Source organism: Lissotriton vulgaris, chromosome 11, assembly GCF_964263255.1.
Source record: "Lissotriton vulgaris chromosome 11, aLisVul1.2, whole genome shotgun sequence".
Lineage (NCBI taxonomy): Eukaryota > Metazoa > Chordata > Amphibia > Caudata > Salamandridae > Lissotriton > Lissotriton vulgaris.
Genome location: NC_141699.1, coordinates 453527254 through 453539752, shown reverse-complemented (window position 1 = coordinate 453539752; position 12499 = coordinate 453527254). Strand labels below are relative to the sequence as shown.

Below are 12499 nucleotides of genomic sequence, written 5' to 3'. Positions count from 1 at the left end.
TGAGTATAGGGACAGCTGTCCAGTTTTAAAACTTACTGTGAAAAGAGTAGTAGAATTTATCCAAGCTTGAGTGAAGGGTAAGAAGCGTTGTCTATTCTTACTGGCAAGTGAGGATTTTTATTGGTGGGTTAAAGTCCTACCATAAATTTTCATGTATGAATAGTTAGGGGTTCTTTCTGTATGATTGCATGTGTTGGAACAAATTTAAATATTCTGTGAAAATAGCGTTGTCTATTTCACGCGAAAGGATACTTGAATGATTGAAAAAGCTATCTCTTATTTTAGCGAAACAGACAAATGGTTTGTTTATGTGAAGTTACTAACTGAATTTCATTGGAAGATTTGTAAAATATGGCACTGTGAAAATATTTTGTGAAGGAGGGGTCAGTTCAAGGAGTGGATCGGAGACGGTGAAGCTGCAGCGGCAGCATACGTCACCAGGTTCGCGCTGTGATTGGCTAGCATACGCCACAATATTCGTGCACTGATTGGCTCATGTGACTTTGCAGACTTGTACCTGATTGGCTCATTCTGAAATACATTAATTCTATTGGCTGAACAGAATAGTGATGTGGCTTAACCTGATTGGCTTGTTGGTGAGTTTCGCGCACAGATTGGCTAGAGTAGCGGAACAACAAGAAAATATTTACGATCTTTTTTATCTAAGCGGATTTGTTTAAAACATGAGTTATTACTACATGTATGATAAAAAGAAGCCTTCATGGTTTCAGAAATTAAGAAACATTTTTAAAAGTGACAACAAAATTGAAACCCGAGGTGGAAAATTACTTCATAAGTACAAAACACCTGCAGCCTATATGGAAGGTGAATTTGGTTATCATACTTGCCTTTGGATGGAAAATTGGATGGCATATACCAAAAATGATGGTGTATTGGCTTGGACAGAAGAGGGCTCATTTAACATTAAGGTGTTGAAAAACTTTAGAGACAAAATGATGACTCTCGCACCAAAACCTAGACCTACACAGTTTGAGGCTTTAGCTGAATGGGAGGATGAGATGTTTGATTTAGAACGAGAGAACAGAGGTGTAACAAGAGGCACTAGAATGAATATTAATAGAGAAACTCATGAAGATAGAATGCGTCGTTGGAGACGTGCAGACATGTGTAATGGTTTGTACCCAGCAACATTTAGTGAAGAAACAGGTCAAAAGAGTTCTGCAAAGAAAAATAATATTGGTGAAGATAGTGAATTAGAAGATCCAGTTTTAGAAGAGATTTACATTACGAAATCAAAGCAACCGCCACCTTATCAACCAGTTTGTTCATGGTCTACCCCGAGAATTCCTCAAGGAACTTCTCCAAGTGCTCCTCCTAGAGAAATTAATGATGAATCCCCATTTAAATTAAATCAGAATAATGTAAAATTTCCAGAGAGAGTAGAAACACGGACTAATTCTAGTACTTCTGGAGAAAGTAGAAATTATGCTGAAACCCCAGTTCAGAGAAATGAGATCCCAAGAAATGTAAAAAGAACTGAAAGACTTGAGGATACTCCAGATATTTCAGAATACCTTCGATCAAAAGAAGAGTTAATACAACAGTTAACTAAAGGCATGGAAGCAGTAACGGTACCAGTAACAATTGGACCCGTTTTTCCAGTTTTTGATCAAAAAGAAATTAGACATTCAGCTCTATCTGTCCCTTTAAATTCAGAAATTCAGAAAGTGGCTGAAAAATTTTATTCAGATTTATCAGAAATTTACCGAGAGAAAAAGATGCCAGACTTAACTTTTAATCAAAGTTTTTCAAATGGTCAATCTCCATCTGTTGCAGAATCTGATTCTGGAACTCCAGAAAAGAGCATAAATAAGTCCTCATAATTTAAATTACTTGATGTTGCAAAATTGAAGGCAGATTTGGAGGAATTAATTATTGGCACAATTGGTCCTGACAGTTTAAAGTTATATCAGGATGATGAATTGTTGTTCATTTGCAAAAGCATACAATGGAAAACAAAAAATAAATATGATCTGTTAGAAGAAATGGCTGCGGAATTAGATATAGATTTGATGAGAAAGAAAAATTTGCAGAAACATTATAGAGTAGATTTCTCTGAAAAAGATATTGAACACATGAACACCAGAGGAAGAATAACTCATATAAAATATTTAATAGTGTTTCTAAAAAGATTAGGTGAATTAAGCAAATGGAGAGTGAAATGGACAAAGAAAAGAGAGGAAGAAAGAAGAGAAAGAGGGGAAATTGCAACTGAGTTTCCTATGAGAGAAATAGCTGGCGGAGGGTATGTTCATGTTCCTTGCACAAGACAGGATATTTTACTGTTTACAAATGATTTTCCCAGACTGAGAGAAAAACCTGTGGAATGGTATCGTCAGGTAGAGAGATTTGTTAAGGTCTCAAAAGTTCTGTGGATTGATCTTGATGGATTCTTTGACATTGTTGTGCCTTCAGATCTTTGGACAGAATGTAAAATCTCTATAGATTGGCCCAATGAAGAACCTATTCGAGATAAAGTAACAGGTGCACCTTCACCTGATGTTATAAAGCTGTATGATAAAGTAATTGTGTGGCTGAAAAACAAGGTTCCTCCAAAAGAAGTAAATTGGGTTAAAATTGACAGAACAAATCAAGAGCCAAAAGTGTCGGTACACTCCTTCTATGAAAGATAACTCCTGGTATTTAAACAATATAGTGGTTATGAGAAGCTGAGTGAGAAGGATATGAGCCATTTTATATACAGATTTGTATATGGCTTGAAACCTGAAATTGGTGAGATGATTAGATCAGGAATAGTTGGTTGGCAATCTTTTACAGTTGATGACATCCTGAGAAAAGCAAAATACTGCAGTGATGAGATAGACGCTAAGCAAAAGAAGCTAAAAGAAAAAGCAATGTGGGCACAGGTGAAAGTAGCTGAACAACAAATTGCAACTTTAGAAAACAAAAATGTTCACCAGAATCAAGGGAAATTTAAGGGTAATTTTAATAAGCCAAAATTAATGCGTAATATTGAAGAATTAAAGCAGAAACTCCCATGTTTTAATTGTGGCAAAATTGGACACTGGAAGCGTGAGTGTAAAAATCCGCCCAGAAATTTCAAAAATAAATCATTAAATCCACAGATGCAGAATGAGGTAAATCAGCAGCAACAGCTACAGCGAAAGTTAAACAAGATAATTCAGCAGCACCAGCTACAGCGACAGTTAGTAAATCAGCAGAGTTAGATTCCACAACTGCCACTTCCAAATTGTGTTAATATGCAGAGATACAATTCTGAAACAGGATTCTGCGGAGGTGAACAGGTAAACAAATCACCAAGAGTGAATGTGTTGAATGTTTCCCAACAATATTGGATGAAAGAGAATGATGGAAGTGAGTCTGATGATTACTTATGACGGTGCCTGAGAGAGGAGGAAGAGTGTGTGCGTGGAGCCACTCTTGAGGTAGATCAGTCTGGTCCATTTGTTAATGGTAGAGTGAATGATGTAGAAATCACTTTTTTAGTGGACACAGGTGCTACCCGTTCTACTGTTAGATCAGTGGAAATAGAAAACCTGCCTCTCTCTGGTGACACTATCCAAGTAGTTCGCGTTGCTAATCAACAAATTAAAACAGATTTAACAGAACCAGTTCAAGTTGAGATTGGTAAATTTAAAGACAAACATAGATTTGTAGTCTGTGATAGCAGTCCTGTAAACTTGTTAGGAAGGGACATCCTTTGCAAAATGAATTGCAAAATATATTGCTCACCTGATGGTATTGAGCTTCAAACTCCAGAAGAAGAGTATGGCCTTCATAAATTAACAATATTAATGGTTGAAGCAGAAGAAAGTAAATTATTGCCTGCTTTTGACAAAAATGATTTACCTGAAGAATTAAAAGAAACAGTCAATATTAAAATTTGGGATTTAACTGGAGATGTAAATGGGTTTGATGAAACATGTAGACCCAGTACAAATTACAGTAAAACAAGGAGCAGAATATTCCTCAGTATAAAATGAAAGCTAAGACAATTGAGGGAGTAATTCCTGTAATTGAAAATTTTATAAAACAAGGTGTTTTAAAAGAAATTGAGAGCAGTCCATGTAATTCACCGATTATGGGAAGCAAAAAGCCAAACGGAACTTACAGAATTGTTCAGGACCTGAGAAAGGTTAATCAAATAGTTGTTCCATGTTGCCCAGTTGTACCAAACTCAGTGCTAATTCTTTACCAGATTGCGCATGATGCAGAATGGTGTACAGTTATAGATCTTTGTAATGCACTCTCTACTGTTCCATTGCATCCAGAAAGCCAACAAATTTTTGCTTTCAGATTCCAAGAACGTATCTTAGCATGGTGTCGTATCCCTCAAGGGTATACAGAAAGTCCATCTATCTTTAATCAGTTACTAAAGGAATCCTTGGAAAATCTAGATTTGCCTGTTAAATCGACATTAGTGCAATACATTGATGATCTCCTTGTAGCTGCAAAAACACGAGACAACTGTGTGACAGATACCATTACTCTTTTGAATCATTTGGCAGATGAGGGACATAGAGTGTCTCCTGCAAAATTACAGTTTTACAAACAAGAAGTAAAATATCTTGGACACAGGATTGCCAAAGGAATTAGACAAGTAACGATTGAAAGAATAAAAATGATCCAAGCAATGCAACCTCCAAAAACACAGAGACAGGTAAGAATGTTTCTAGGAATGGTAGGTTATTGTCGTCAATGGATTAGTGGGTTTTCGGTAATTGCAAAACCATTGCAGAGACTAACAAAAGCAGACATAAAAGTCCAGATTACCCTAACAGAAACTGAATTAGAGGCAGTTAAAAAAGAGTTTGTGTGAAGCTCCAGCATTGGGAATGCCAGACTTTGAGAAAGAATTTGAGCTGTATTGCAGTGAACGGGGAGGATGTGCATTATCAGTTTTGATTCAAAGACATGGGAAACTGAGAAAGCCAATTGATTATTTCTCAGCAGTTCTTGACCCTGTTGCAAAGGCATTACCAGGTTGCTTAAAAGCAGTGGCTGCAACAAATGTGAGTTTGAAACAAAGTGAAGGGATAATGATGGGGTTTCCTGTAAAAGTATATGTTCCCCATTCCGTTGAGATTCTTCTTACCAGAAGCAAAACTCAGCATTTAACGAGCAATAGATTGACAAAATATGAAAAAGTTATTCTGGGATCAGATAACATTTCGATTGCAAGATGTGTGAATTTAAATCCATCCACATTATTGCCTGATGGTGTTGTGACAGAAATCAGAAATGAGAATGACATTGATCATGAATGCCTGGATGTTTTAGAATATTGCACCAAACCTAGGCAGGACATTAAAGATGTTCCATTGCCTGAGTCTGATTTTGTTTATTTTGTTGATGGCTCATGCTTGAGAACAGATCAAGCCGTTCTGAATGCAGCATATTCAGTCTGTACAGTTGCAGATGTGGTTGAAGCTTCTTGTCTCAAAGGAATTAGTTCAGCTCAAATAGCAGAATTAATTGCTTTGATTCGTGCATGTGAAAGAGCAACAGGATTGAAAATTACCATAGTGACTGATAGTCAGTATGGATATGGCATAGTCCATGACTATGGCCAGCTCTCGTTCAAAGAGGTTATTTAACTTCTGCGGGAACACCAATCAGAAATGCAAAGTTGATCAAAAGATTGATCGATGGCATTCAGTTATCAGAGAAAATTGCTGTGGTAAAATGCACAGCACATAAAAAGGGGAATGATTATATGACAAAAGGAAATGCATACGCGGATGAAATCGCTAAATTCTGTGCGAAAAACAATTTGTCTATTAATCGGGAAAAAGACAATGAACATGTTTTGAACTCACTTATGCTAATATCTGTAGTTGAGACATGGCAAGGAGTGAAAGATTTACAAGATGAGGCAGATGATGAAGAAAAAGTTACATTGTTAAAAGCAGGTTGCAGACAGCGAGAGGAAGATGAGATGTGGGTTTACAAAGATGACAGACCAGTTATGCCAAACTGCATGATTGCTGACATGGCACAAATGTATCATGGGCCAGGACATTTAGGCAGAGATTCGATGATTAGGTTGTTTAGGCGTACATGGTACAACCCAAAATTCAGAATTATTGCAGAATCTTTTTGCCAAAGATGCTTGATTTGTCAACAAATTAATCTGAACAGAAAAACATTTGTAAGCCTGGGAACCATAGGACGGGAGGGTGGTCCTTTTACCAGATTACAGATGGATTTCATTGATATGCCTCCTCATAAATGATCAGAAGGAACAAATTAAATGGTAATGGGTGGGCTGCAAGCCCACAGAGTGGATACAGCATGCCTCGAAGAGACAGTGCATGTTTTCCTAGGCTCGATCTAATAGATTTTTTCCCCAGGAGCATGGAGAAAGTTGCTACAGCACTCAGAGAGCATGAAAAAAATGTGCGCACTGGTCTGCGGTAGCAGGCTACTGGAAGTGAATAATTTTAGTCACCCAAAACCAGTCCCTGTCACCAGAAGCCCATCAAAGAATCAGGTTTTTGCATGCAGGAATCAGGAGGCAGGAGACTAGCCTTGAAGACAGTAGACTCCCGCCTGAATTGGGAGGGTTGGCATGAATGACCCTATGAAAATAATGGCTATACACCATCTACCTGCTTGTACCCCCAATGTTGATACTGCATATTACAACTAATACTCCTCTAGTTCCCCATTTTTTACATCACTTACACATTGATCATATGGCACCACCCATTAAACCCTTGACTACTTCTGCCACTGATTAGAGTTCAAGTATTTATTGGGCAAATTCTATGCCTCGCAAAATTGTTTATTTTTTGTTAATCTTTTGATTTTTTCTATTTCCACTGTCAAATTATGTCTCTCTATTTTCAAACTCCCGTGATATTTCAAATTGTCTCAAATACAGTTTCTGCTAACGGATTTCTATACAACTTGTAAGTGCTCTTACACAACCGAACGTCACTCTTGTTTTCAACATAGAGTTTTGGTGAATTACAGACTGTCATACAACACGCCTCTAGGTGCATGCTGGACTTGCAATATGACATCCAGTATATAAACAAGGAATAGTATGACATGTTACACTCTCTTAATTCGAAGGCCGCCTTTCCAGTTGCCAAATCAGGAGTTATCATGCTGCCCATAACGACAGTAAGGCTTACAGCATTGTTTCAGCTTCTGTCTCTCCAATATTTACAAAAAAACATTTATCTGACTATATAATAATACAACAATCCTGAGCTGTTTGAATTCTCTCTTCGCAATTATTTCTTGACCTTCTCATACACCCTAAGGAAAATTACCTTTTGCCATCTGTGATTTAACATTTGATAAGCACTATAGCCTGCTCTACGCTTGCAATGCCCCTCGACTTTTGCACATTTGTCATTTAAATTATAGAAGACATATTATGTTTACTTTCATTATGGAGACCATAATGATATGCTGAGAAAACACAGTTTTGTTGTCCATGCTGCATACTATGAAAGGCTTATCAAACCTTTCAATACATCAAGTCTCGGGGAAGAAGTTACTCCCCCTGGCACTTAACTGGCACACCAGCCCCCAACTTGCTGGATGAACATCAATATTAATCAAATTAATGTCTTTCAGTGCAAACTCTTCTGTGCTATCATTCTTATCACCCTCAAAAGACTCACATCTTCCTACTTGTAAGTTCTCTTGTGTCGAGCAGTATGGCGCCTATCTCAATTGATGACTAGAATGTAGGAGGGAGCTTTAGTTGGATGCTGAGAGATAGGAGTGTTGAGGGTCATCAGCATATAGAGCTTAACTGGGTTGAAAAAGTTTATTATTTCAGGGAATTACCCTGAGCTTGCTATCAGTACCATAAGAGGATAATGGAGAAAGTAGATTTGTATTTGAACTTGCTTTTTGACAATGGTATCTTTCAAGAATAGAAAGGAGGATGAAAGGTGAGAATCTAGCCTGTTGCTCAGGAAGCATAACACATGAGCAGGGATAGCTTTTGGAATGGTTGGGGACTCTGAATAAGAGATCTGAAGGTTATCAGCTACAGAAGATTAATGAAGAGGGTTTGTGGCGCTGGAAAACATTTTAATTCTAATATATGAGAGTTAAAATCATGGTTGGTGTATGTTTGCGCTTAGACAAAGGAGAACTGAAAGAAGACTTTCTCTGCGGGTAAGTAGGCTCTGGCGGGAATGCAGGGAGAATATGGGCATTCTGCGACGCCACTGACAAATTAGATGCCTGGGTTGTCAGGGTTGTCAGGGACAATTGATGAGCTTTTGGGATGGATAAAATAGAGTGATGCTAAAAGGAGTACTTGTTTGGGGCGAAGTTATAACCTGTTGCTCATTTGGTTTTACAGGATTACGAAAACTCAGAAGATTGTGGCAGGTGTGAGGTTCAGAGTTGTAGTACATCCACACTGAGGGACATAAATGTTTGTGGGTATAGATGGTTGAGAAATAGGAAATGGGTTGGGCGAAACAGGGAAGAAAGGGGACAGGATTGAGGTTTATGGTAGACAAGGAGTTTACATAAGAGTGGAGAGCACCTGTCATGAGTTGAGGAGTTTCCTGAACTGATAGTCAAATCGGGCAAGAGTGTTACATTTACTGGCGGCGGTTGCACAGTCCTGTTTCCAAGGGCTTATAAGCGGAGACACTCTACAGCGTTCGGCTCCAGGCACTTTATTTCAGTGTGCACTCTCCTTTACCCCTGGTGTGTGTCCGGTAAGGGGGTTATCAGGTGTGAACGGGGATGCATGGCTCTTGTTTCTTTTGACTCTGCATTGGGCTTTGTTCCATCTCTTAATCAGGCATTGGATCAGGTCATTTTCTTGAGAGGTGAGGGGGAGGAGGCAAGTGGTTATCAAAAGTTTGGAGGAGAGTGCTAACACTCTTGTGGAATTGCTCCCTTCAGAGAAGAATAGCAAGAATAAGAGAAAGGAGGTGTCTGCCCCTCTCTGTCTTTTTCGAGGTGAGGTAGCTCCCCCTGACTTTTCCAGTCAAAAATAGATACCAGCTGCGGTCTCAGTCCCGGTTCGAGTTTAAGAGCAAGGGCAAGCTGGATTCTTCTTTTGAGCGCTCGGGAGGAGAAGTGCCTACAACCATCTGTAAAAGAAAAGGTGCTAAGTCAGGGGATACTAGAAAATCTAAAGGGCCTAAGGTTACCTGCCCCCCCATAAAACCTACTCCATCAATGAAAACATATTTTAAGATCATGGACCAAGCCGTGAGGTCTGAGGAGCCAGTCCCAGCTCCGCAAAAAAGTCCTCCGTCAATCCCTCTAGAGAATCGTTTCTCCCCCCTTATGAGTATTCAGGAGTCTGAGATTGATACAGGAAATGCTGTGAGTCAACTAGAGGTTCCCTCTATGGATATTACTCCCTCGTCCAGCCTTCACTGCGACCCACTTATTAAGATTTCCAACGTCTCTACCTCTGGTTCCATCCCTGGTATTACTGATATTACTACTACTATCATTGCTACCACTGCCGCTCTTATCGTTCCAGTACACACCCCATCAGGAACACAAGAATTAGAACTCATTGAAAGTAGTCCTCCTGATCCATTGTGCCTGGAGTTAGCGCACGAGGGTTCTGTAGTATCGGTTTCTGGAGGAGAAAAAATAGATGGGAATGAATTACACCTTGGGTCTTTTCTTCAGGCTTTAAGGGAGGACTTGCTCTCTAAATTTGCTATATCCGAGACGAATCAGAGGGGGATACATGATAAATGCGAAGCTTTAGAGTCAAAGCTGGACGATATCTGCATACACACTGGATCCCTGGAACTTGAGGTCAAGACCATCTCGGAATCTGTTCAGGGGAATGGGAAAGATATGGTATACACTCAAAATATTGAGTTTTTAATATTGAGTTACTTTAATATCTAGTTAAAAATATAGAATGGACACAATATTGAAAGGACAGAATATAGACAACAAAAATATAGAATGGACAGAATATAGACAACAAAAATATCGAATTTGAGGTCAGTAAGTTAATATTAATTTTTTAATAGTATTCAATTTTTTTAAGTATTTTTTATGTTAGTATATTTGTGAAAAGTGTATATTTATTTTAAAATGTATTTTAATTAATTAATTTTATGGTATTTCATTTTTGCGTAATATAATTCTGTAGGGGGTTGTGGGTTTATAGGGGAATAGGGTGGGAAGTAATTTAAATATAATTAATGAAATATGGTAATTTATTTATTGGTATTTATTTTGAATTCATTGTTAATTAATAATTAATTGGTAATTAATTAAACTATCATTGGTAATTATTTTAATTAATTAATTAATTGATAATTATGTTAATTTTAATAATGTATTTTCTGTAGCGGGTTGTGGGTTTATAGGGGAATAGAGTGGGAAGTAATTTAATTAAATTTTTAAATGTATTTATTGGTATTTATTTTGAATTATTTGATATTTAATTTTTTAATTGGTAATTAATTAAAATATAATTGGTAATTAATTTTAATTAATAGTTTAATTGATAATTATGGTAATTCAAATATATATTTTCTGTAGTGGGTTGTGGGTTTATAGGGGAACAGGGTGGGAAGTAATTTTATTGTAATTAATTAAATATTTTATTTTATTTATTGGTTTTATTTTGTTGTAATTTGTAATTATTTTTTAATTGTTAATTAATTAATTGGTAATTGGTAAATAATCTGTATTAATAGGTAATTATTTGTAAAAAAATGTTTTTATTTTTATTGAATATTTATTATATTATATTAAATTGTTAATTACTTTCAATTAATTTGTATTTGGTATTATTATTTAATTTATTTTCATTCATATATGAAGTATTTACTTTCTCTACTGTTGCACTCTCTGGAGTGTGAAAAGTACTTTTTACCACTACGCTATCCAACGCTTTCCCTACTGTTGCACTCCCAACAGACGCATTCTTGACGCAGGAGGCTACGCAGCTGTGGTCCTCCTTGACCTCAGCGCGGCTTTTGATACCGTCAATCACTGTATCCTTATTCAGCGCCTTACTAGGGTGGGAATATCTGGCCAGGCTTTTTGCTGGATGACTTCCTTTCTGAATGGTCGGTCCTACCAGGTCTGTGATGGCACCAACCTTTCTTAGTCGATCCCCCTCCAGTGTGGAGACACTTTTTAATATCTATATAGCCCCACTGGAGGATGTGGTTTCACCTTTCGGGGTGAAAATAGTGACCTATGCGGACAACACCCAGCTTGTCATCTTGCTATCCCACCATGAAAATGCGGCAGAAAGATTTGGGTGCTGTTTGACAGGTATCATGGCTTGGATGACAGAATCACGGCTGAAACTCAATGGGTCCAAAACGGAACTTATGATGTTGGATAACCTTTCCACCTCCCTTCCCAAAACCATGTGGCCCCCCTGTCTGGGTGAGGCGCCCCAACCCAAGAATGAGATTAAGAGCTTGGGAGTATGGCTGGAGCCCGACCTGACGTTCAGAGTACAAACTAAGAAAGTGGCAGGGATCTGCTATGGTTTGTTACGCTCTGTCCGGAAGGTGTTGCCTCTTCTTCCCTTCAGTTCAAGGAAACTCCTGATGCAGGGGCTAATACTGTCAAGGTTGGACTACAGCAACGCCTTGCTGCTCGGTGCCCCTGAATCAGCCATTAACACCCTCCAGCGAGTACAAAATGCGGCGGCCAGGGTACTGACCGGCACGGCGAAAAGAACTTCGGCCAAGCCCGCTCTCAGTGCACTCCATTGGCTACCCATCCGGGAGAGAGTTAAATTTAAGGCCCTTTCCATCACCTTTAAGTCTCTCCAGGGAATGGGCCCCCCTATCCTCAGGGACCTTATATGCCCAGAGTCCTCGCGTTCCCTCCGCTCTGACGGGAGCAATTTACTGACCATCCCCAGAGTAAAGAGAGCTCGCTCAGGAGGCAGGAGGTTCTCTGTGAATGTAGCCAAGACCTGGAATGATCTTCCTGCCGCTCTCTGCCTGGAACCCTGTCTCCAGAAGTTTCGGAAATCTTTAAAGACATTCCTTTTCCCACGAGGAGTATGAGTCCGTTGTCTGAGGATCTTGGAAGCAAGCTGTGTGTATCAGCGCTGGGACGCTCTTGGGCAGCCATGCGCTTAAGAAATCTAATTTCATTTCATTTAATTTCATTTCATTTCAATCATTTCATTTCATTTCACTCACTGGAGTGGGAATAGTAATTTTTACCCCTACACTATCCAACGCTTTCCCTACTTTTGCGCTCTTTGGAGCGGGTATAGTAATTTTTACCCCTACGCTATCCAACACTTTCCCTACTGTTGCACTCTTTGGAGTGGGATTAGAAATTTTTACCCCTACGCTATCCAACGCTTTCCCGACTGTTGCACTCTTTGGAGTGGAAATAGTAATTTTTACCCCTAAGCTATCCAACGCTTTCCCTACTGTTGCACTCTTTGGAGTGGGAATAGTAATTTTAACTCTCCTGCTATCCAACGCTTTTCCTACTGTTGCACTATCTGGATTGAGAATAGTAATTTTTACCCTCCCGGTAT

The 12499-nt window shown here is 38.7% G+C and overlaps 1 pseudogene; it reads left to right on the top strand.

Annotated features, from left to right (window-relative positions):
* Positions 1-683: 683 nt before the first annotated feature.
* Positions 684-3380, top strand: LOC147679973 (uncharacterized; annotated as a pseudogene).
* Positions 3381-12499: the final 9119 nt, after the last annotated feature.